This window comes from Amblyraja radiata, chromosome 28 (genome assembly GCF_010909765.2).
Source record: "Amblyraja radiata isolate CabotCenter1 chromosome 28, sAmbRad1.1.pri, whole genome shotgun sequence".
Classification (NCBI taxonomy): domain Eukaryota; kingdom Metazoa; phylum Chordata; class Chondrichthyes; order Rajiformes; family Rajidae; genus Amblyraja; species Amblyraja radiata.
Genome location: NC_045983.1, coordinates 6,521,065 through 6,544,575, shown reverse-complemented (window position 1 = coordinate 6,544,575; position 23,511 = coordinate 6,521,065).

The window sequence follows — 23,511 nt, the reverse complement described above, 5'->3', positions numbered from 1 at the left end:
TCCAGCACTTTGTGTTTTGCTCAAGATTCCAGCATCTGCAATCCTCCACAGAAACAAGGAACTGCAGACGCTGATTTACACAAAATTTGCACAAAGTGCTGGAGTAACTTGGCAGGTCAGGCAACATCTCTGGAGAACCCTTCTTCAGTCTGATTGTAGTGAGGGGGGAGGCAGAAAGAAAGAAGGTGTAGGGCAAAGCCCGGCAGGTAATAGATGGAAGACAGGCACAAAATGCTGGAGTAACTCAGCAGATCAAGCAGCATCTCTGGAGAAAAGGAATAGGTGAAGTTTCAAGTGGAGAACCATCTGGAGTTCTTTCCTTTTGGAAATAATGAGTCTGTGAATCAGGTTTGTTGAATCTGTGGAATTCTTTGCCGCAGAAGGCTGTTGAGGCCAAGTCAATTCATATTTTTAAGGCAGAGATAGATACATTCTTGATTAGTACAGATGTCAAGGGTTATGGGGAGAAGGCAGGAGAATGGGGTTAGGAGGGAGAGATAGATCAGTCATGATTGAATGGTAGACTTGATGGGCCGAACGGCCTTATTCTGCTCCTATCACTTATGATCTTATGACCTTACAGGTGAGCGTTTTTGTTTTGTTTTGAGAGGCAGATAGGCTGAAGAAGAGTCCTGACCTGAAACGTCCCCTATCCATGTTCTCCAGCGATGCTGCCTGAGTTACTCCAGCGTTGTGTGTCGTTCTGCAGTCTCTGGCAACTGAAGGCAGCTGTCCTCCGGTTGACAGCAGTGGCAAATATATTTCCCCTAATCGTGGCGTTAACAACTTCGAAAAACAAATGACTTATCGCGGTGGGCCAAACAATTTCGTCGGGCTGTTATTTCAAGTTGATTTGTAACGGTTCACAGTATTGTTATTTCAAACACTGAATTATGGCAACCTTCAAAAACGGAGAGATCCTCGTCCAATATTGAATGGAGACGGGGCACTTCGTAAAAAAACATTCGCACTACGGCTAAAAAGAATAATTCACTCGTAGGAAGCATTCTTTTGCACACCGTGGCTGAACAAATAATAATATGCAGAACTGCAGGTGCTGATCAATACACAAAAGGATACAAAGTGCTGGAGTAACTCAGCCATTTAAGAAGGAACTGCAGAGGCTGGAACAACCGAAGGTAGACAAAAATGCTGGAGTAACTCAGCGAGTGAGGCAGCATCTACGGAGCGAAGGAATGGGTGACGTTTCGGGTCGAGACCCTTCTTCAGACTTCAGTCTCATTGTAACTCAGCTGGTCAGGCAGCATCTCTGGATAACATGAATAAGCGACGTTTCAGGCCACACAGTCATAGAGTCATATAGCTTGGAAACAGGCCCTTCGGCCCAACTTGCCCACGACGACCAACATGTCCCATCTACGCTAGTTCCAAACCTGTCCCATCCATGAACCTGTCTAAATATTTCTTAAACGTTACGTTAGCACCTGCCTCAACTACCTCCTTCGGCAGCTCTTTCTTTATACATCCACCAACCTTTTATGTGAAAAAGTTATCCCTCATTATCCTATTAAATCTTCCACCCCCACCCGTTAAATGTGCCAGGATTCTTCTTCAGGCCTGAAACGCCGCCTATTCATGTTTTGCAGGGATGCTGCCTGACCTGCTGAGTTACTCCTGCACTTTGTGAATTAATAATTTGCATTTGTACAGTTGTGTCATCGACAAAAGAGGTGAAGGACAAAATTGTATTATTTTTTTTAAAGGCAGGGTTTCATTTACTCAGAGAGGGCGAGGAAAACGTGGGAGGAAAGGAATGGTTTAATTGCAGAGTGATCTTGTGAAAGACAGGGCGGAAAAGGTTTGAGTGGGTGGAATGAAGTGGAGCCGAGGCGCCTTAACATAGAAACATAGAAACATAGAAAATAGGTGCAGGAGTAGGCCATTCGGCCCTTCGAGCCTGCACCGCCATTCAATATGATCATGGCTGATCATCCAACTCAGTATCCTGTACCTGCCTTCTCTCCATACCCCCTGATCCCTTTAGCCACAAGGGCCACATCTAACTCCCTCTTAAATATAGCCAATGAACTGGCCTCAACTACCTTCTGCAGGAGAGAATTCCACAGATTCACCACTCTCTGTGTGAAAAAGGTTTTCCTCATCTCGGTCCTAAAAGATTTCCCCTTTATCCTTAAACTGTGACCCCTTGTTCTGGACTTCCCCAACATCGGGAACAATCTTCCAGCATCTAGCCTGCCCAACCCCTTAAGAATTTTGTACGTTTCTATAAGATCCCCCCTCAATCTTCTAAATTCTAGCGAGTACAAACCGAGTCTATCCAGTCTTTCTTCATATGAAAGTCCTGACATCCCAGGAATCAGTCTGGTGAACCTTCTCTGTACTCCCTCTATGGCAAGAATGTCTTTCCTCAGATTAGGAGACCAAAACTGTACGCAATACTCCAGGTGTGGTCTCACCAAGACCCTGTACAACTGCAGTAGAACCTCCCTGCTCCTTTCCTCAAATCCTTTTGCTATGAATGCTAACATACCATTCGCCTTCTTCACTGCCTGCTGCACCTGCATGCCTACTTTTAATGACTGGTGTACCATGACACCCAGGTCTCGTTGCATCTCCCCCTTTCCTAATCGGCCACCATTCAGATAATAATCTACTTTCCTGTTTTTGCCACCAAAGTGGATAACCTCACATTTCTCCACATTATACTGCATCTGCCATGCATTTGCCCACTCACCCAGCCTATCCAAGTCACCTTGCAGCCTCCTAGCATCCTTCTCACAGCTAACACTGCCCCCCAGCTTCGTGTCATCCGCAAACTTGGAGATGTTGCATTCAATTCCCTCGTCCAAATCATTAATATATATTGTAAATAGCTGAGGTCCCAGAACTGAGCCTTGTGGTACTCCACTAGTCACTGCCTGCCATTGTGAAAAGGACCCGTTTACTCCTACTCTTTGCTTCCTGTCTGCCAGCCAGTTCTCTATCCACATCAATACTGAACCCCCAATACCGTATGCTTTAAGTTTGTATACTAGACTCGCGTCTCATTGTAGACTGGCCCGAAGCGGTTAATACACGTTGATGGATCGTTATAGTTTACCCACTTTCGTAATAGGATAACATGGTCTCTCCAGAGCAGCAGTAGCTTCGACCTGATTTCATCCTGGAAGGAACTGCAGATGCAGGTTTACAAAAGAAAATACACAAAGTGCTGGAGTAACTCGGCTGACCGGGCAGCATAGAAACATAGAAAATTGGTGCAGGAGGAGGCCATTCGGCCCTTCGAGCCAGCACCGCCATTCAATCTGATCATGGCTGATCATCCACAATCAGTACCTCGTTCCTGTCTTCTCCCCATATCCCCTGACTCCGCTATTTTTAAGAGCCCTATCTAGCTCTCTCTTGAAAGCATCCAGAGAACCTGCCTCCACCGCCCTCTGAGGTAGAGAATTCCACAGACTCACCTCTGAAGAAGGGTCTCGACCCGAAACGTCACCTATACCTTTTCATTAATGAGATCATTTCTGGAAAACCTCCTATGGGACCCTCTCCAACGCCAGCACATCCCGCCTCTGACATGCGGTCCAAATTGCTCACAATAGTCCAAATGTGGCCTCACCAGCGGCTTCTGGCAAAGCCACAGCTTCACATTATTAGACAGGTATTTTGTTCGGCTCCCTTGTGGCGAGTCTAGACATTCCTGAAAAGCTTTATTTTTGCATCCAAACAGATCAGACAATACTGTACATAAACACAATCAAGTCAAACTCAAATACAATAGGCAGAGCAAAGGGGAGGATACGGAACACAGAATATAGTCCTCAGCGTTGCAGCGCGCCAGTTCCAGGGACAAAGTCCAATAGAAACATAGAAACATATGAAATAGGAGCAGGAGTAGGCCAATCGGCCCTTCGAGCCAGCACCGCCATTCAATATGATCACGGCTGATCATCCAAAATCAGTACCCCGTTCCTGCTTTTTTTCCCCATATCCCTTGATTCTGTTAGCCCTCAGAGCTAAATCTAACATTCTCTTGAATGTCCGAACTGGGGTAGAGATGAATCGGACAGTACTCTAGCTTATGGAAGGACCATTCAGAAGCCCGATAACAGAGGGGAAGAAGCTGTTACCGGAGTCTCAGCATCGGTGTTAAATCCAAATTGCTCCGTTTCCCCCCGGCAGTTCTTGTTTTGACGTAACCAGAGTCCTTGTGATAACAGCCACCGATATTAAAAAAAACATGCATGTTGTCAACAACAATGCCGACACGCAGCCACTGAGGCAAATGAGGTACCGAGAGATGCAGGTTTGAGGACTTGCTCGCGTTGGTGAAGACTTGAGCTCGCTGTCCCACGATGCCTTCCAAGATGCAGAGTGTGAAACTCCACTCGCCCGATTCCTGGATACGTCCATAACAGGTCATGTTCTGGGTAGGAAGACAGTTAGTTATGCGCGATCATCCATTACTACATCCAGCTGGGACACTTATAATAAGTTGTTAAAAAAAAAACTGTACAGGTACACAGGTAGACAATGTTTAGATGGGTATATGGACCAAACGTAGGGAAACAGGGCGGAATGGGCCGAAGGGCCGTATAATTCTGACTCTATAATTATAATCGTAACACGCTGGGGTTATCATTTCACACACGGGTCATTTTTCAGAGTAAACGCGGTAGCTTCAACCTAACAGCCAGGTTCAGCAGAACTGCGGGGCAGTGTGGCCTTTCCTCGCCTCTAGTTTATCCTCCCCCCCCCCCCCCTCCCCCCCCTCTACTTTCAGTCTAATGAAGGGTTGGGAGCCGAAACATCCCCTATTCCTTTTTCTCCAGAGATGCTGCCTGACCCGCTGAGTTACTCCAGCACTTTGTGTCTATCTTCTCGAGTGAATGGCCGTGGTTGATGTCTGCTGTGAAAGAGGCCGCTATCGCTTTTTTCCCCCTACCCCCCCCCCCCCCCCCCCCTACAACTGTTCGCAAACTACCTTGTGTTTGTCGGCTGTTGCTAGGCGTGTCAGTCAGTCTCGGCGTTGGTCGTGTCGTGATCTCGTTGTTAGAGGCGGTGCTGTGGAATCTCAGTGGGGCGTCGCTGCTTTTGTCGCCTTGTCTCAATGTCATCTCCTGGGCCTTCCCTGTCTCTGGATTCCTTCGCTGTCTCGGATTCTGGCCCCTTTGGGAATTCCCTTTTGTCCTCCATTTATACAATCCCTCCTCTCACATCCTTTAAATAATCGCAGTGTTCATCTGACTTCTCCCAGAGGTTCTCGAAATCATATCTGGGTTAATTTGGAGGATTCCCTTCCCCAATGGACATCTTCTCTGGGGTGGACAATGGTTTGCCCGAGAGGACCTTCTTACTTCCAGACCTTCTCGGTCTCCTAATTGGTAAACCAGCATCCGCAGTTCCTGGTTTCATCTCCGCCTCGGATTCTGGTGTCCCATTGATGTTTCTGCGCCTTGTCTCAGAGGATCCCCTCTGCTGTTGCTGACCTGTCCAAGTATCCTCTCCCTTGTGTTAATTTCTCGTGATGTAGAAGGAGGCCGTTCAGCCCGTCGTCAATGCCAGTCCTCAGATCGACAGCGACCCATCACTCCCATGCCCCGATTGTCCTCCTGTTTCGCGTGCGAGTCAACTCACGGCTGATTCGCCTACCGCTCGTCCCCCCAAAAGGTATCTTGGAAAACACAAGGAACTGCAGATGCTGGTTTATTGGAAAAAAGACACAAAGTGCTGGAGTACCTCAGCGGGTCAGGCAGCATCTCTGGTGGATATAGATGGGCCACGTTTCGGGTTGGGACTCTTCTTCTTCAGGCTGATTAGAGGAGAAAGTTGGATGAGAGCTGGGGGTGGGACAAAGCCTGGGGAGTGATAGGTGGATACAGGTGAAGAAAAGACAAAATGCTGAGAAATAAGGAGAGAAGACAAGAGGCGTGAAATGCGCAGCCGGAGGAAGGGAAAACGGGAGAAGAGGCAATGGGTGCGGGGTAGTGGAAGATATAGGTGTGCTTGTAGATGGGGCACAAGGAAAGAGGCTGGAGGAGGAGGCAGGAGATGTTTCATAGTGTCATAGAGTCATGGAGTGACACAGTGTGGAAGCTCTGGCCCAACTTGCCTACACCAGTCAACATGTCCCACCTACACTAGTCCCAGCTGCCAGCATTTGGTCCATATCCCTCCAAACCTGTCCTATCCATGTACCTGTTTAACTGTTTCTTAAATGTTGGGATAGTCCCAGCCTCAACTACCTCCCCTGGCAGGTCGTTCCATACACCCACCACGCTTTGTGTGAAAAGGTTAACCCTCAGATTCCTATTAAATATTTCCCCCCTTCACCTTAAACCTATGGCTTCGATTAATCTACTCTGTGCAAGAGACTGTGCATCTACCTGATCTATTCCTATCATGATCTTATATACCTCTATAAGATCATCCCTCATCCTCCTGCGCTCCAAGGAATAGAGTCCTAACCTACTCAACCTCTCCCTTTAGCTCAGACACTCCAGTCCTGGCAACATCCTCGTAAATCTTCTCTGAACCCTTTCCAGCTTGACAATATCTTCCCTACAACACAGTGGCCAGAACTGAACACAGTACTCTAAATGTGGCCTCACCAACGTCTTATACAACTGCAACATGACCTCGCAACTTCCATACTCAATACTCTGGCTGAGCAGAGCAGAGTGTAGGCACAAAGATTTGCAGATGCTGGTTTTGTACCAAAGATAGACACAACATGATGGAGTAATTCAGCAGGTCAGGCAGCATCTCTGGAGAAAATAAAAAGAGAATTCTCCTGCAGCACTCTGTGTCTATCTCAAGCACAGGACAGAGGTTGTATGCGATTGGGAGGGAGAATTACAATGATTTGCAACCGGGAGGCTTTGTATTCACCAGGCTTTGTGGTATGGATAATTTTTATCTATGGTATATTTTCTATACATATATATGGTATATTATACATACATATATGTATATACACACACACACACACACACACACACACACACACACACACACACATATATAGAGATAGATATATATATATATATATATAGATATTATATATATAAATATATATATATATATATATATATATTATATATATTATATATATATATATATATATATAACACACACACACACACACACACACACACACATATATATATTATTTACAGAGGGCTCAGGATATTTGTGACCTTAAACCTGGGTTTAAGAAGGAACTGCAGATGCTGGAAAATCGAAGGTAGACAAAAATGCTGGAGAAACTCGCGGGTGCAGCAGCATCTATGGGTTTCGGCCCGAAACGTTGTCTATTTCCTTCGCTCCATAGATGCTGCTGCACCCGCTGAGTTTCTCCAGCATTTTTGTCTATCTTAAACCTGGGCATCTTTGCTTCTGAAGGTAGTTCTCAGGTTGCAATGGTCCAGGTGTGTGCGTGTACGCGCACTCGTGGACGCGCGGGCCCGCCTCCGTGATGTCCGGCGGGAGCGCGCACGGGGCGGGCCAGGCGGGAGCGCGCACGGGGGAGGGAGCCAGTGTGTGGACGCGCAGTCCCGCCTCTCTCTCTCTGTCTCTCTGTCTCCCTGTCACCCTCCCTCCCTCTCACCCCGCTCTCTCTCTCTCTCTCTCTCTCTCTCTCGCCGATTTGTCTCAGCTCCTCTTCTCGACCGCCGCCGAGATGTCGACCTCCAGGAGCGCCGAGTGCACGGAGGACGAGGCGAAGCAGAAGCTGCTGTGGAATGTGAAGAGAGAGGTAAACGTGGGCGGCGCAGGAGGAGGAAGGAGGGAAGGAAGGAGGCAGAGAGGAAAGGGAAGGAGGGAAGGAAGGAGAGAAGGAGGGAGGGAGAGAGGGAAGGAGAGAGGGAGAGAAGGAGGGAGAGAAGGAGGGAGGGATAGAGGGAAAGAGGGAAGGAGAGAGAGAAGGAAGGATGGAGGGAGGGAGAGAGGGAGAGAAGGAGGGAGAGAGGGAAGGAGATTTCTTCTCTCACCCCCTCCCCATCCCTCTACCCCTCCCCCGGGGAACGACCCCTCTCCCCGCACCATAGCCCCTTGCATCCCCTCTTCCCCTGTCCCCCTCTCTGCATCTGGCATCTGCAGGTGTGTCAGCGCCTCTGACAGCCCCCGTTAAAGCCCCGAACACGGATATACGGTGTTGCTAATGCACTGCTTGTAAGATGGGAGCCGTGCAGCGGGCTCCAGGGAAGCCGCGCTAACGTTAAGAGGTGCTGCAGGTCGGCGCTGACACCCGCCTGGAAATAGTATCATTTTTTTGTTGTTGTATCTGTTCCATTGGATCACTGATTCATTGTACACCCCACAAGTGAAGAGGTGACTATTGCAACGATACAGACACCAGCCTGTGGAATAGTCCCCCCCAGCTTGAGACAATGGGGAAACATTGATACCATTACCAACCAAGTGACAAACGGAGCTGCATCACATCCCAATGTTAGGACATGGCAATGCAATAGTGTTGTCCAACCTGGCTACTCGCTCTCTATCTGTCATCCTCTCCCTGTGTTATCGTTTGTCATTCTCTCGCTCTCTCTCTGCCATTCTCTCTCATTTTCCCGCTCATTATCTTTCTCCCTTCTCTCTCATTTCCTTCTCTCTCTCTCATTTACTCTCTTTCATTCTCTCCAACTCTCTCTCGCTTTCTTTCTCTCTCGTTTTCTTTCTCTCTTTCTCTCTCTTTTTCTCTTTCTCTCTCTCTCTTTCTCTCGTTCTCTGTCACTCATGTTCTCTCTCTCACTCATTCACACACACACACACACACACACACACACACACACACACACACACACACACACACACACACACACACACACACACACACACTCACAAAAACTCTCACACAGACACTCACACACACTCACAAAAACTCTCACACAGACACTCACGCACACACAGTGCCAGAGATTTCAGATTGTGAAAGGAATGTCACCACTGTGTCATTCTCTGACGGGGGTTGTGTTCGGGTGGAGCTGGGAGGGAGTGGCCGTTGTAACATGGTTTAATAAACAAAGAGAGATGATATTGCAGGGAATGTGGATGTTCTGCAGGCAGATAAGAGTTGGTCCTGGCATCATGGTCAGCACAGACGTTGCGGGCCGAAGGGCCGGTCCCTGTGCGCCACTGATCTATGAGACGGATCAGTGTTGTCAACCCTCCCCACATCCCGCGTCCGGTCAGTTGAAGAATTGCCAACCAAAACACACCCAGGCCCTTCACATCCGCAGCCAGGTGTCATTTATGATGCAAAGTGTTGACGCTACAATCAAATCACAGTGTGGGCAATTGAATTAAGTCACATGGTTTTCTTATTTATTATGTCTGTGTGTATATATACATACGTGTGTGTGTGTGTGTGTATGTGTATATATACGTGTGTGTGTGTAAATAACATCCGGAATAAGAGTGAAGGGGTGTTAACCGGTACAGATAAAATGAGAGCACGGTTCACCGATTCTTTTAACAGGGTCCTGACTAAGGACATTAACGCGGAACCGATTGAGGCAGCTTATTTCACGAGTGGTTTCAGTCAAATATTTAATCGGGGGGGAAAGGGGCAAAGTGAGAATGTGGCTCCCGAACCCGACCTTGTTATTGTTGCCGCCGGGCGTTGTGCTGGAGGGAGAATGAATGAAGGCACATGAGTCATGTACGGAGCGCAGTCCGGTGACAGGCAGATCGCAGGAAGCTGGAGTTTATGAATGAATATGTACCATCTCAGGCTGCCTCAAAGCTCGAGGATTTCCCTCCGGCGTTTGCAGCAAACAAGATCATCAATGTATTCATAACATGTTTATTGTCAACACTGACCGCTTGCAGGCAAGCCTAATGATTGCAAGACTCTAAAAATTGTTTTTTATCCATCTATGCTTTATACAGTCTCTCTATAAATGCTTTACTCTGCAGTCATAGTGCAGAAACAGGCTCTTTAGCCCAACTTGCCCACACCGACCAACATGTCCCATCTAAGGTAGACAAAAGTGCTGGAGAAACTCAGCGGGTGCAGCAGCATCTATGGAGCGAAGGAAATAGGCAACATTTCAGGCCGAAACCCCTCTTCAGGCGGTTCCATCTATACTGGTCCCAACTGCCTGCATTTGGCCCTTTCCCCTCTAAACCTCTCCGATCCATGTACCTGTCTAATTGCTTCTTCAAAAGATAGTTAGAAAGGTGAGAAAGATAGTTTGGAAGATCCAGCATGGCCCTTCAGCCCACCGAGTGCATGCTGACCCAAAGGGTCACCATTTTCTCCAGAGATGCTGCCTGACCTGCTGAGTTACTCCAGCACTTTGTATCTATCTTTAGTATAAACCAGCATCTGCAGTTCCTTTTTATTACACACGAGTTCTATGTTATCGCAATTTCTGATCCACTCCTTACACACTAGGGACAATGTACAGAGGCCAATAAACCCACAAACATGCACGTCTTTGGGAATGTGGGAGGAAACCGGAGCACCCGGAAGAAACCCATGTGGTCACAGGGAAACATAGAAAAATAGGAGTAGGCCATTCGGCCCTTCGAGCCAGCACCACCACTCAATATGATCATGGCTGATCATCTAAAATCAGTACCCCGTTCCTGCTCTTTCCCCATATCCCTTGATTCCTTTAGCCCAAAGAGCTAAACCTAACTCTCTCTTGAAAACATCCAGTGAATTGGCCACCACTGCCTTCGGTGGCAGAGAATTCCACAGATTCACAACTCGTTGGGTGAAGATATTTTTCCTCATCTCAGTCCCCACCTACATGGCCGACCCCTTATTCTTAAAATGTGACCTCTGGTTCTGGTTTCCCCCAACATGGGGAACATTGTTCCTGAATCTAGCCTGTCCAATCCTTTAAGAATTTTATATGCATCTATAAGATTACCTCTCATCCTTCCAAATTCCTGTGAATACAAGCCCAGTCAGTCCCTCCATCCCAGGAATTAACCTGGTGAACCTACGCTGCACTCCCTCAATAGCAATAATGTCCTTCCTTAAATTAGGAGATCAAAATTGCACACAATACTCCTGGTGCGGTCTCACCAGGGCCCTGTACAACTGCAGTAGGACCTCCGTGCTCCTACGCTCAAATCCTCTCGCAACGAAGGCGAACATGCCATTAGCTTTCTTCACAGCCTGCTTCACCTGCATGCTTACTTTCAGTGACTGATGTACAAGCACACCCAGGTCTCGTTGCACCTTCCCTTTTCCTAATCTGACACCATTCAGATAATGATCTGCCTTCCTGTTCTTGCCACCAAAGTGGATAACCTCACATTTATCCATTTTATACTACATCTGCAATGCATCTGCCCACACACCCAACAGATCCAAGTCACCCTGCAGCCTCGTAGCATCCTCATCGCAGCTCACACTGCCACCCACCTTTGTGTCATCCACAGACTTGGAGATGTCACATTTAATTCCCTCGTCTATATCCGTAATATATTGTAAATAACTGGCATCCCACTATTCCCTGCCTGCCATTCTGAAAAGGACCCGTTAATTCCTACTCTTTGCTTCCTGTCTGCCAACCAGTTCTCTATCCATGTCAATACCCTACCCCTAATACCAAGTGCTCTAATTTTGCACACTAATATCTTGTGCGAGACCTTGTCAAAGTCCAGATGCACCACAGGCACTGGCTCTACCTTGTTCATTCTACTTGTTACATCCTCGAAAAATTCTAGAAGATTAGTTAAGCATGATTTCCCCTTCATATATCCTTACTGACTTTGACTGATCCTGTCTGCTTTCCAAATGCACTGCTACAACATCTTTAACATACAAACTCAATACAGACAGCACCGGAGAAACTCAGCGGGTGCAGCAGCATCTATGGAGCGAAGGAATTTCAGTCTGAAGAAGGGATTTCAGACCGAAACGTTGCCTATTTCCTTCGCTCCATAGATGCTGCTGCACCCGCTGAATTTCTTCAGCATTTTTGTCTACCTTCGATTTTCCAGCATCTGCAGTTCCTTCTTAAACAGACAGCACTAGAGGTCAGGATCAAACTCGGGTGTCTGGCGCTGTAAGCAGCAACTCTGCCAGTTGCATCATTGTGCCGCCCTGTTTATCTTTAAACTAATATATACCCTTCTTCTGGATTATTGTCCCTTCAAGCATACGGGGTCATAAAAAACATATGAAGTGAAATTATTGATCTCATGTACACTTTGGAGACCAGGCTAAACAAGGCGAGGTCTGTAATTACCAGTGAAAGCATGTTCTTCTCATCCTGCCATACCAGAAGACCACCTATCATTCAATGTGGCCACTGCTCCACTGCCCCAAGCCACATCTCTGTGTAGGAAGGAACTGCAGATGCTGGTTTACACCCAAGATGGACACAAAGTGCTGGAGTAACTCAGCGGGTCAGGCAGCATCTCTGGAGAACATGGATAGGTGATGTTTCACATTGGGACTGATAGAAGTGGGGGGGGGGGGGGGGGGGGGGGAATAGGTGATAGGTGGATACTGGTGAGAGGGGGGTTGCCACTGTGGATGCCAAGTCAGTGGTTATTTTTCAGGCAGAGATAGATAGATTCTTGATTAGTAGAGGTTTCAGAGGTTATGGGGAGAAGGCAGGAGAATTGGGTTAGGAGGGATAAATAGATCAGCCATGATTGAATGGCGGAGTAGATTTGATGGGCCGAATGGCCTAATTTTACTCCTATCACGTATGAGTTAATGACCTTACAGTATATTTGACCATTTTAGACTTGTATCCAATGTTTTCCAGGAAGTATGTAAATTGAATGAAATGTGCGTTGTAAGATGCTTCTGAATGAATTGAATAGAGTATGATCTACAGACTAAGTTAGAATAGAATACTTTTGCAGAGGCAATAGTTCTGGACAATATATATATATATATAGTACCTCTACCCTCCGTCGAATTTTCAAGACATTATTGCCAGGTGCTGCTCCGTTTCAACAAAAAATCTGTTCTTCAAAGAGTTCTGCACTCGTACAGCAGTGCATGTCCTGACAGTTCATTCAAACACTGTGATTGCAGTTTCCATTCACTGGGTTCCAGCTGTGAAACCATTGTGACACCACAGTGATTCAACAGCAGTTCTGCTCCCTGTTCAACAAAGGTAATTTCCTGGAGCATCCAGCCTGAAGACCAAGTCGCAGTGATTTCTTGTTGTGTTATTTTGATCTGGTTATCTTCTGATTGATTATCTTGCTGTCACCTTTCTGTCCCCTGTGATAAATCCACAAAGAAGACACAGAAAGTGCTGGAGTAACTCTGTGAATCAGGCAGCATCCCTGGAGAACATGGACAGACGACGTTTCAGGGGTCCGGGACCCTTTAGTTTGGGGATACAGCGCGGAAAGAGGCCGTTCGGCCCGTCGCGTCCCCACCGACCAGTGATCCTCGCACATTAACACTGGGGACGATGTTTACAATTTTTGTGGGAGGAAACCAAAGATCTTGGAGAAAACCCACGCGGGTCACAGGGAAAATGTCCAAACTCCGTACAGACAGCACCCATAGTCAGGATCGAACCCTGGTCTCTGGCGCTGCCAGCGCTGTAAGGCAGCAACTCGACTGCTGCGCCCCCATTCCGCCCTTCTTCAGACTGATTGCAGGGGTTGGGGGTGGAAGAGGGAAAACTAGAAGAGTGGAGGGGCAGGACAAAGCATGGCAGGTCATATCTACAATACAAGCTCTTCAAAAATAACAGCTTTAAAGCCATCATTCATGGTTGAACTCACGGTGTTTTTATGCAGGAAGACATCAGCGGGTGACTTCTTTGCACTTTTCTAGTACGAACCAAAAATCCAGTTTTGCTCATTTGATTAAGTCTCGTAATTTTTCGCTGATGATGAAGCTTGCCTGAGTGCATGAGTGCAGCAAATCTAATAACTTACAAGTAAATTGGTTTTCAGACTGTGGATGATCCAATGACATCATGCTGGTTGTGATGATTGGGTTTCTGAGCAGCTGATAAGGGAGGACACTAGGTACTGGAGCAACTCAGCGGGTCAGGCAGCTTCTCTGCAGAACGTAGATAGGTGATGTTTTGGCTCGGGAAGGGTCTCAACCTGAAACGTCGCCTATCCATGTTCTTCAGTCTGAAGAAGGGTCTCCACCCGAAATGTCACCTATTCTTTCTCTCCAGAGACGCTGCCCGCCCCGCTGAGTTACTCCACTTGTTCATGTTTGATTAAAGTATTGCATTCTCTTTATCTCTGTACAGACCCTTCCTTTAATCCTTCCCCAATCCCCCAGAAAATGTCTGTCCCTTTGGCCATCTCTGTGATTCACAACTACCCCAACAATGAGCGTAAGAATGAGGAACTGGAGGTAAGAAAAGACCAGAACAAATCAGGGCCGGCACTAGGAGCCCATAATGGCCCATTGTTGGCTGGGGAAGAGGTGATAATGAAGGGATAAAGAGATACGAACAGTGGAACTAGTAGGATGACTAGGGTTGGAGGGGTGGGGAGGGGTGGGGGGGGGTGAGAATGCAAGGGTTACTTGAAATTAGTGAATTCAAAGTTCATACCGCTGGGCTGTAAGCTACCCAAGCAAAATATGAGGTTCCGTTCCTGCAATTTGCTTATGGCCACACTCTGACAGTGGAGGATGAGAGAAAGATTAGTATCCCATGTTAGGGACCACTACTGTAGAGTACAATATTATGTTCTAACTAAGCTGGCCTTCAGTGAGACCACACCTGGAATACTATGCAGAAGGGTTTGACTTCCCTACTCAAAGAAGGATACTTTGGAATTAGCACAATAGTTTTGCCTGGTTTGCTATTGGCTCTCTCCTCAACCTCTGCGGTTCCAGAGGGAACAATCCAAGTGTGCCCAACCTCTCCCTGGAGCTAATACCTCCTAATCCAGGCATCTTTCCATCATCAACACCCTTTCCAAAGCTGCAACATCCTTTGAATAACTGAGCGATCTTGTAGCTGCATGCTACTTGCAATTTAACTTGTGCTTCGTGGGATGAGCTACAAGATTAGAATCTTGGACTGTTTTTCTTGCGCTAAATATAGAAAATAGGTGCGGGAGCAGGCCGTTCGGCCCTTCGAGCCAGCACAGCCATTCAGTATGATCATGGCTGATCATCCAAAATCAGTACCCCGTTCCTGCTTTCTCCCTATATCCCTTGATTCCGTTAGCCCTAAGAGCTATATCTAACTTTCTCTTGAAAACATCCAGTGAATTGGCCTCCGCTGCCTTCTGTTGTAGAGAATTCCACAGATTCACAACTCGCTGGGTGAAAAAGATTTTCCTTATCTCAGTGCTAAATGGCCTACCCCTCATTCTTAATCCTAAATGTTCTACCCCTTATTCTTAATTAAAAAACTTGGGAGAGGTGACTATGACAGGGATTAAGGGCGGAATGGTGGTATTGGTGATAGAACTGGTGGCTCTGTGACTCTGCTGTCTGTGTGGAGGTTGCATGTTCTGCACATGGGATTCTCCTGAGGGCTCCGGTTTTCACTGACATCCCAAAGACATGCGGACCAACAATGTCCCATCTGCACTAATCCCACTTGTCAGCATTTGGCCCATCTCCCTCTAAACCTGTCCCATCCATGTACCTGTCTAATTCTTTCTTAAACGTTGCAATAGTCCCTTTTCACACAGAGAGTGGTGAATCTCTGGAACTCCCTGCCACAGAGGGTAGTCGAGGCCAGTTCATTGGCTATATTTAAGAGGGAGTTAGATGTGGCCCTTGTGGCTAAGGGGATCAGAGGGTATGGAGAGAAGGCAGGTACGGGATACTGAGTTGGATGATCAGCCATGATCATATTGAATGGCGGTGCAGGCTCGAAGGGCCGAATGGCCTACTCCTGCACCTAATTTCTATGTTTCTATGTTTCTAATAGTCCCTTCTCAACTACCTCCTCTGGCAGCTCGTTCTATACACCCCACCACCCTTTGTGTGGAAAAAGTCACCCCTCAGATTCCTCTTCAATCTTTTCCCCCTGCCCCTTCGAGTAGAGTAAATGTGTCCTTGATAGCTGGTGTGGAGATGGTGGGTTGAAGAACTGGTTTCCATGCTGCAATGTACACAAAAGTACTGGAGTAACTCGGCCGGTCAGGCTGCACCTCTGAAGGACATCGATAGGTGATGTTTTGGGCAGGGACCCTTCTTCAGACTGAAACGTCACCTATCCATGCTGTCTGACCCGTTGAGTTACTCCAGCACTTTGTGTTCTATGCAAGATTCCAGCATCTGCAGTTCCCCATGCCCACATTCTCCATGCTGTCCTTCTGAGCAATTCTCGTTAGAGAGGTTAAAGCTTTGAATTAAGGTGGTGAGCACATGGGGAAAGATGAGAATATTTCTTTAAGCCCTTAAAGAATATTTCTTAAGCAAGGTTGTTATAACCTGAAGCTGGCAAGGTTGGTGGAAGCAGTCTATCAGTTCTTTCAGCAACAAAAGCTTTTCGCTGTACCTCAGTACATGTGACAAGAAACTAAACTTAACTAAAAAAATAACCAACCAACCAACTAACTAATGAACTAACTAACTAACTAATTAACTATCTAAATAACTACAGTAACTAAATAAATAACTTAACAGATGAAAATTGGATCACTACTTGAGAAACAGTTGTAGGGCTGGTGTGAACGGGACCGGCTGATTGAGGTTCGAAGGGTAGGTGGGAATTGATGGGCCGAGTGGTCTTCTTCCAAGTGTTATTCAGTCCAAGTTGGCAATGTTAGCCAAAAGAATGCAGGTGAAACAGATATTGACACAGGTAGACGTGAAATTGTGGTTGAACTGCGCTGTGGGATTCTCCATGGTTCAATGATTCAGGGATACTTTATTGTCACATGTACCCAGGTACAGTGGAATGCTTTGTTTTGCGTATAACCCTGTAACATCATGTAGCAGACCTCACCTCTAGCGGCGACAAAGTTGCAAACGTTCACTGAATAGTTTTATCTACGGCCAGCCGCCGCACGTGGTCGCAGGCAGCCCCCTGCCGGGGGTCCCCCTGTTCTCCGACGGCCCTCCTTGATATCGGGCCCCCCTCGCTGTTTGATGTCCCCCCCCCCCTCGCTCTCTGTCCTTTCCTCCTCTCTGACGGCTCTGCGAAGGCCCTCTCGGTCCCTCCCCGCTCTCACGTCTACGTCCGCGCCGGGCGAGCCGGGCCTACTGGAGGGCTTGATCCTGCTCGCCGGGAACACTCCCGAGCTTCACTCTATCCCCATTAACAACGGGGTAAAGTGTAATGTACAGGCCGGAGCAGAACGGCATCATGCCGAGCACTTGCTGATCAGCTTGCCGCCACACAGCGAGAAACAAATGCAAAACAACACTGGGTGTAGTGTCTTGCTATGTAGTTTGTTACTAAAATCCAACACATTCACAAGTTTACCTGGTCAATGCAAAGTCATGATTATAAGTGAATGGGCATCGTGAATGGTACAGTTGGAACGTTCAATGGGGATTTACAACATATGATGCTCCTATTTACTTCATCTGTAGATAAATAAAACTCGTTTAGCTTTAAACAAGACCTATGGAAACAAAATGATGCTATAGTAAGCTTTATTTATTAGGATCTAGGCAGCTTTGATTGTTCATTCCTAATTTCCCCTGAGCCTGAGTGACTTGCTGGTACATTGCAGGGCCAACCACATTAGTGTCAAGAGGGTCACACAGTGTGGAAACAGGCCCTTCGGCCCAACTTGCCCACACTGACCAACATGTCCGATCTACACTAGTTCCACCTGCCCGCGTTTGGTCCATATCCCTCTTAACCTGCCCTATCCATGTACCTGTCTAAATGTTTCTGAAACATTGTGCTCGACTCTGCTTCAACTACCTCCTCTGGCAGCTCGTTCCATACACACACCATTTTGTGTGAAACAGTTACCCCTCAGATTCCTACTAAATCTGTTCCCCTTCACCTTAAACCTATGTCTGGGCAAGAGACTCTGTTAGTCTACCTGATCTATTCCACTCATGATCTTATAACATTTGGACTGGTGCATTGATAGGACAGGTTTGGAGGGATATGGACCAAATGTAGGCAGGTGGGTTCAGTGTAGATGGGACATGTTGGTAAGTATGGGCAAGTTGGGCTGGAGGGCCAGTTTCCACACTGTATCACTCTATGACTCTCCACTTTGCTGAATTTCTCTGACATGCACTGTACTTGTTCTAATTGAGGGCTTATCTAATCCATCACCGCCCCTTGACTTTTATATTCAGAGCTTGCAACAAAAAGTCCCAGAGGCAGAGGAAAACGTCAATTTATGTGGGGATTTCAACTGTAGCAAATCATTTGCCTTATTAACTGAATGGAAACATGTTCAGTCAAATAACTGCCTGCGAAAGCTAGTCGCTTTCATTGACATTAAATAAAAATGATCTTACTAAATTAATATTTCAGATGGCAGGCTTGTCATATACTTCTCCAGGAAAGACACAAAGTGCTGGAATAAGCATGCAGGTACAGCAGGCAGTGAAGAAAGCGAATGGCATGTTGGCCTTTATAACAAGAGGAATCGAATATAGGAGCAAAGAGGTCTTTCTGCAGTTGTACAGAGCCCAAGTGAGACCATACCTGGAGTATTGTGTGCAGTTTTGGTCCCCAAATTTGAGGAAGGACATTCTTGCTATGAGGGAGTGCAGCGTAGGTTTACAAGGTTAATTCCCGGGAGGGCGGGACTGTCATATGCTGAGAGAATGGAGCAGCTGGGCTTGTATACTCTGGAGTTTAGAAGGATGAGAGGGTATCTCATTGAACCATATAAGATTGTTAAGGGCTTGGACATTCTAGAGGCAGGAAACATGTTCCCGATGTTGGGGGTGTCCAGAACCAGGGGCCACAGTTTAAGAATAAGGAGTAGTCCATTTAGAATGGAGACGAGGAAACTTTTTCTCACAGAGAGTGGTGAGTCTGTGGAATTCTCTGATGCAGGTTCTCTGGATGCTTTCAAGAGAGAGCTAGATAGGGCTCTTAAAAATAGCGGAGTCAGGGGATATGGGGAGAAGGCAGGAACGGGGTACTGATTGGGGATGATCAGCCATGATCACATTGAATGGCGGTGCTGGCTCGAAGGGCCAAATGACCTACTCCTGCACCTATTGTCTATTGTCTATTGTCTATTAACTCAGCGGGTCAGGCAGCGTCCCTGGAGAACATGGATAGGTGATGTTTGGCGTCGAGGCTCTTCTACTATAGACCGGCATCCGCAGTCCCTTGTTTCTTCATGTTGGCCAATTCCCTATTCACCAGGCCCGTTCCCTTTTCTCACCTAACAACCTCAAGGCTTGATAGGATGGATGATGAGAGGGTGGTTCCCCTGGTTAAGGAGCCTTGCAACCAAGGCTCACAGTTTCAAAATGAAAGTGGTCCATCTAGAACTGAAACAAGGAGTCCTCTTCTCTGCTGTGTATCCTGGTGGATCAGTTATTGATTGTATTCAAAGCAGAGTGATACATTTGTAGATATTAAACAAAATGAGACAAGGATATTGCAGCAGTGTGGTTGATGACAGCATAAGTTCATAAGTGATAGGAGCAAAATTAGGCCATTAAGTCTACTCCTCCATTCAATCATGGCTGATCTATATCTCCCTCCTAACCCTATTCTCCTGCCTTCTCCCCATAACCTCTGACACCTGTACGAATCAAGAATCTGTCCATCTCTGCCTTAAAAATATCCATTGACCTTGGCCTCCACAGCCTTCTGTGGCAAGGAATTCCACAGATTCACCACCCTCTGACTAAGGAAATTCTTCGTCATCTCCTTCCAAAAGGAACGTCCTTTAATTTTTAATTCTGAGGCTGTGACCTCAAGTCCGAGACTCTCCAACTAGAAAGGTTGTTCTTGCACTGTTATTGTAGGGGGTGGGGGGTAAAAATTGGAAGAGAGGTGGGGGTGGGACGCAGCCTGGCAAGCGATAGGTGGACACAGGTGAGGGGGGGGGGGGGCAGTTGATCTGGTAGATGGATGGACAAAGGCTAGAGATGAGAAGACAAAAACCTGACATGGAGACAAGGAGAGATGTGGAGTGAAATGTGAAGCCAGAGGAAGGGATATTATGTACCTGATATGAACATATTTTTGTTCGATTCTGTGAACACTTTGAAATGAGGAAAATTGGATGTTCTTGTCATGTAAATTAACTTATTTGTTCCACATTGTGTACGATTTTATTCAATTCTAATTCAATCAGTGTTTATCTGCCTACATCCACACAGTTCCTAACAATGAGGAAAGACACTTGTTGTACACAACAGTAAAAATAATAGTGTAGATAACATTCTTTTCAATGAATACATTTATTTACAAGGCTTTCAGCGAACATATACACCATGTACTTGTGAGTTTTAAGAGAGCTGTTTGGAATGAATTTTCAGTAAAATGAAAGGCTTTCATTAGAAATACAGTTTTTTTAGTTTTAGAGATACAGCACGGAAACAGGTCCCTTCGGCCCACTGAGTCCACACCGACCAGCGACCCCCTCACACTAACACTGCCCTACACACACTAGGGACAAATTACAATAATACCAAGCCAATTAACCGGCAAACCTGTACATATTATGGAGTGTGGAGGGAAACCGAAGTTATCGGAGAAAACCCATGGAAGTCACGGAGAGAGACGTGCAAACTCCGTACAGACAGCACCCGTAGTCAGGATCGAACCCGGGCCGCCTGTTGTTGTGTTCTTTAATTCTCCAATTTTAATAACTAATCAACAACTCCCCTGACCCCTTCCACTTGTAACTCTTCCTCTGGCCGAGCGTTACCTGCCTCTTCTCTCCTTTTCCCACAGCCTTTTGTCCTCTTCCCATCTCTGACCTTTGTCCATCCATCTGCCAGTCATAGTCCCCCTCACCTGCATCCACCTGTCATTGACTGACTGACTGACTGACGTCGACTACAAGCCTAGTGACTCCACAGTTATCTGGACTACACCCCCTCCAACGCTGCCTCTTGCAAAGATGCAGTCCTCAACTCTCAATTCCTCTGTCTCTGCCACATCTGCTCCCAAGATGAGGCTTTCCATTCTCGGACATCCATGATGTCATCTTTCTTTAGTAAACATGGCTTCTCCCCCCCACTGTCATAGTTAGATCCCTCACCCGTGCCCCCTCTGTGTCCCCTGGTTCTGTGCTCGCTCCCTTTCACCCAGATGGAACAGAAACAGAGTTCCCCATTGTCCTCATCTGTCACCCCACCAGCCTCCGCATCCAACACATCATCCTCCGCCATTTCCCTCAACTTCAACCTGATCTCACCACCAGTCACAACTTCCCATCTCCAAACCCTTTCCGCCTTCTGTAGAGACCGCTCAAATCGCAAATCTTTGGTGCATTCATCACTTCCCACCCAAAGTACCACTGGAGATTTAACATCTGTCCCTATACCTCCTCCCTTGCCTCCACCAAGGAACCCCAGCAGCCCTTCCAGATGAGACAGAAGTTCATGTGCACCTCCTCAAACCTCATCTGCCCATCCATGTTCTCCAAAGATGCCGCCCAACCCGCTGAGTTACTCCACCATTTTGTGTCTATTTTTTCTACAAAATGGCTGACAGGCTGAAATGGCCACCTCCTCTGCTCTTCTGATCTATCAGCTTCATTGAGAGCGTTGATTGAAGAGAGATGTCTCGGTAATACTCGTGGTATATTTGAAAGGCGGAAACTGGAGACAATGAACTAGTACCAGGAAGGGTGAAGCCACTACCTCTTCATTGTGCTATCAATCACGCATACTTCATACTTAACGTTGTAATGTTAAAATTGTACAAGGCATTGGTGAGACCAAATCTGGAGTATGGTGTACAATTTTGGTCGCCCAATTATAGGAAGGATGTCAACAAAATAGAGAGAGTACAGAGGAGATTTACTAGAATGTTGCCTGGGTTTCAACAACTAAGTTACAGAGATAGGTTGAATAAGTTAGGTCTTTATTCTCTGGAGCGCAGAAGGTTAAGGGGGACTTGATAGAGGTCTTTAAAATGATGAGAGGGATAGACAGAGTTGATGTGATCAAGCTTTTCCCTTTGAGAATAGGGAAGATTCAAACAAGAGGACATGACTTCAGAATTAAGGGACAGAAGTTTAGGGGTAACATGAGGGGGAACTTCTTTACTCAGAGAGTGGTAGCGGTGTGGAATGAGCTTCCAGTGGAAGTGGTGGCGGCAGGTTCGTTGGTATCATTTAAAAATAAATTGGATAGGCATATGGATGAGAAGGGAATGGAGGGTTATGGTATGAGTGCAGGCAGGTGGGACTAAGGGAAAAAAGTTGTTCGGCACGGACTTGTAGGGCCGAGATGGCCTGTTTCCGTGCTGTAATTGTTATATGGTTAACATGAAATGCATGCAGAATATTCAAAGATGAGAGCAAAATTTTGAAAGATCTAAAAATCCCAAGGTAGTATGAAACCATCATTTAAAACCTCTCTACATCCAATGGTTCTAAGTATTCTGAATGTCAGTTGTGGCGTTATTAATTTTGAATTCATTGCTACAGACAGCTGTGGAGGCCAAGAATGGATATTTTTAAGATGGAGATTGATAGATTTTTCATTAGTATAAGAATCAGGGATTATGGGGTGAAGGCAGGAGAATGGGGCTGAGGGAGAAAGATAGATCAGCCATGATTGAATGGTGGAGTAGACATGATGGGCCGAAAGGTCTAATTCTCAGATTCAATTTTTAATTAATTCAATTTTAATTGTCATTGTCAGTGTACAGTACAGAGACAACGAAATGCATTGCTTCTAGAACTTATGAACATGAATGATCGATTGTAAGATACAGCAGGGAAACAGGTCATTTGGCCCATCGAGTGACCATTGATCACACTAGTTCTATGTTATCCCATTTTCTCATCCGCTCCCTACACACTAAGGGGTAATTTACCGTGGGCCAATTAACCAACAAACCCAGACGTCTTTGAGATGAGGGAGGAATCCAGAGGGCCAGGGGATAGCCCACGTGGTGTGTGGGAGAGAGTAAGTCTCAACACAGGCAACACCCGAGGTCAGGATGGAACCTGGGTCTCTGGGGCTGTGAGGCCGCGACTCCACTGTGCCGCACTTGCCTCTCATGTTGGATCATGGAAGGGAATTGTGGAGCTGCATGGTTGGGAAGATGACAGATTCAATCTTCAGATGATGTAAAGTGAGGTGAGCTTGGCTGGATAGGGATGTGGCAGTTGGCATCAGACAGGGAGCTCATCGTTACTATTGTATCACCCATGTAAGTAAGTGTAGGCAGCAGTTGAGGATGACACAAGCACTGATGAGTACTTGGCGTCACTGGGCCTCCACTCGCTGGAGTTTAGAAGGTTGAGGGGGGACCTCATTGAAACTTACAGAACAATGAAAGGCCTAGATAGAGTGGATGTGGAAAGGATGTTTCCACTGGTGGGAGAGTCTAGGACCAGAGGTCATGGCCTCAGAATTAAAGGGCACTCTTTTAGAAAGGGGGTGAGGAGGAACTTCTTTAGTTAGAGGGTAGTTAATGTGTGGAACTCATTGTCACAGTGGACTGCGGAGGCCAAGTCAGTGGATACTTT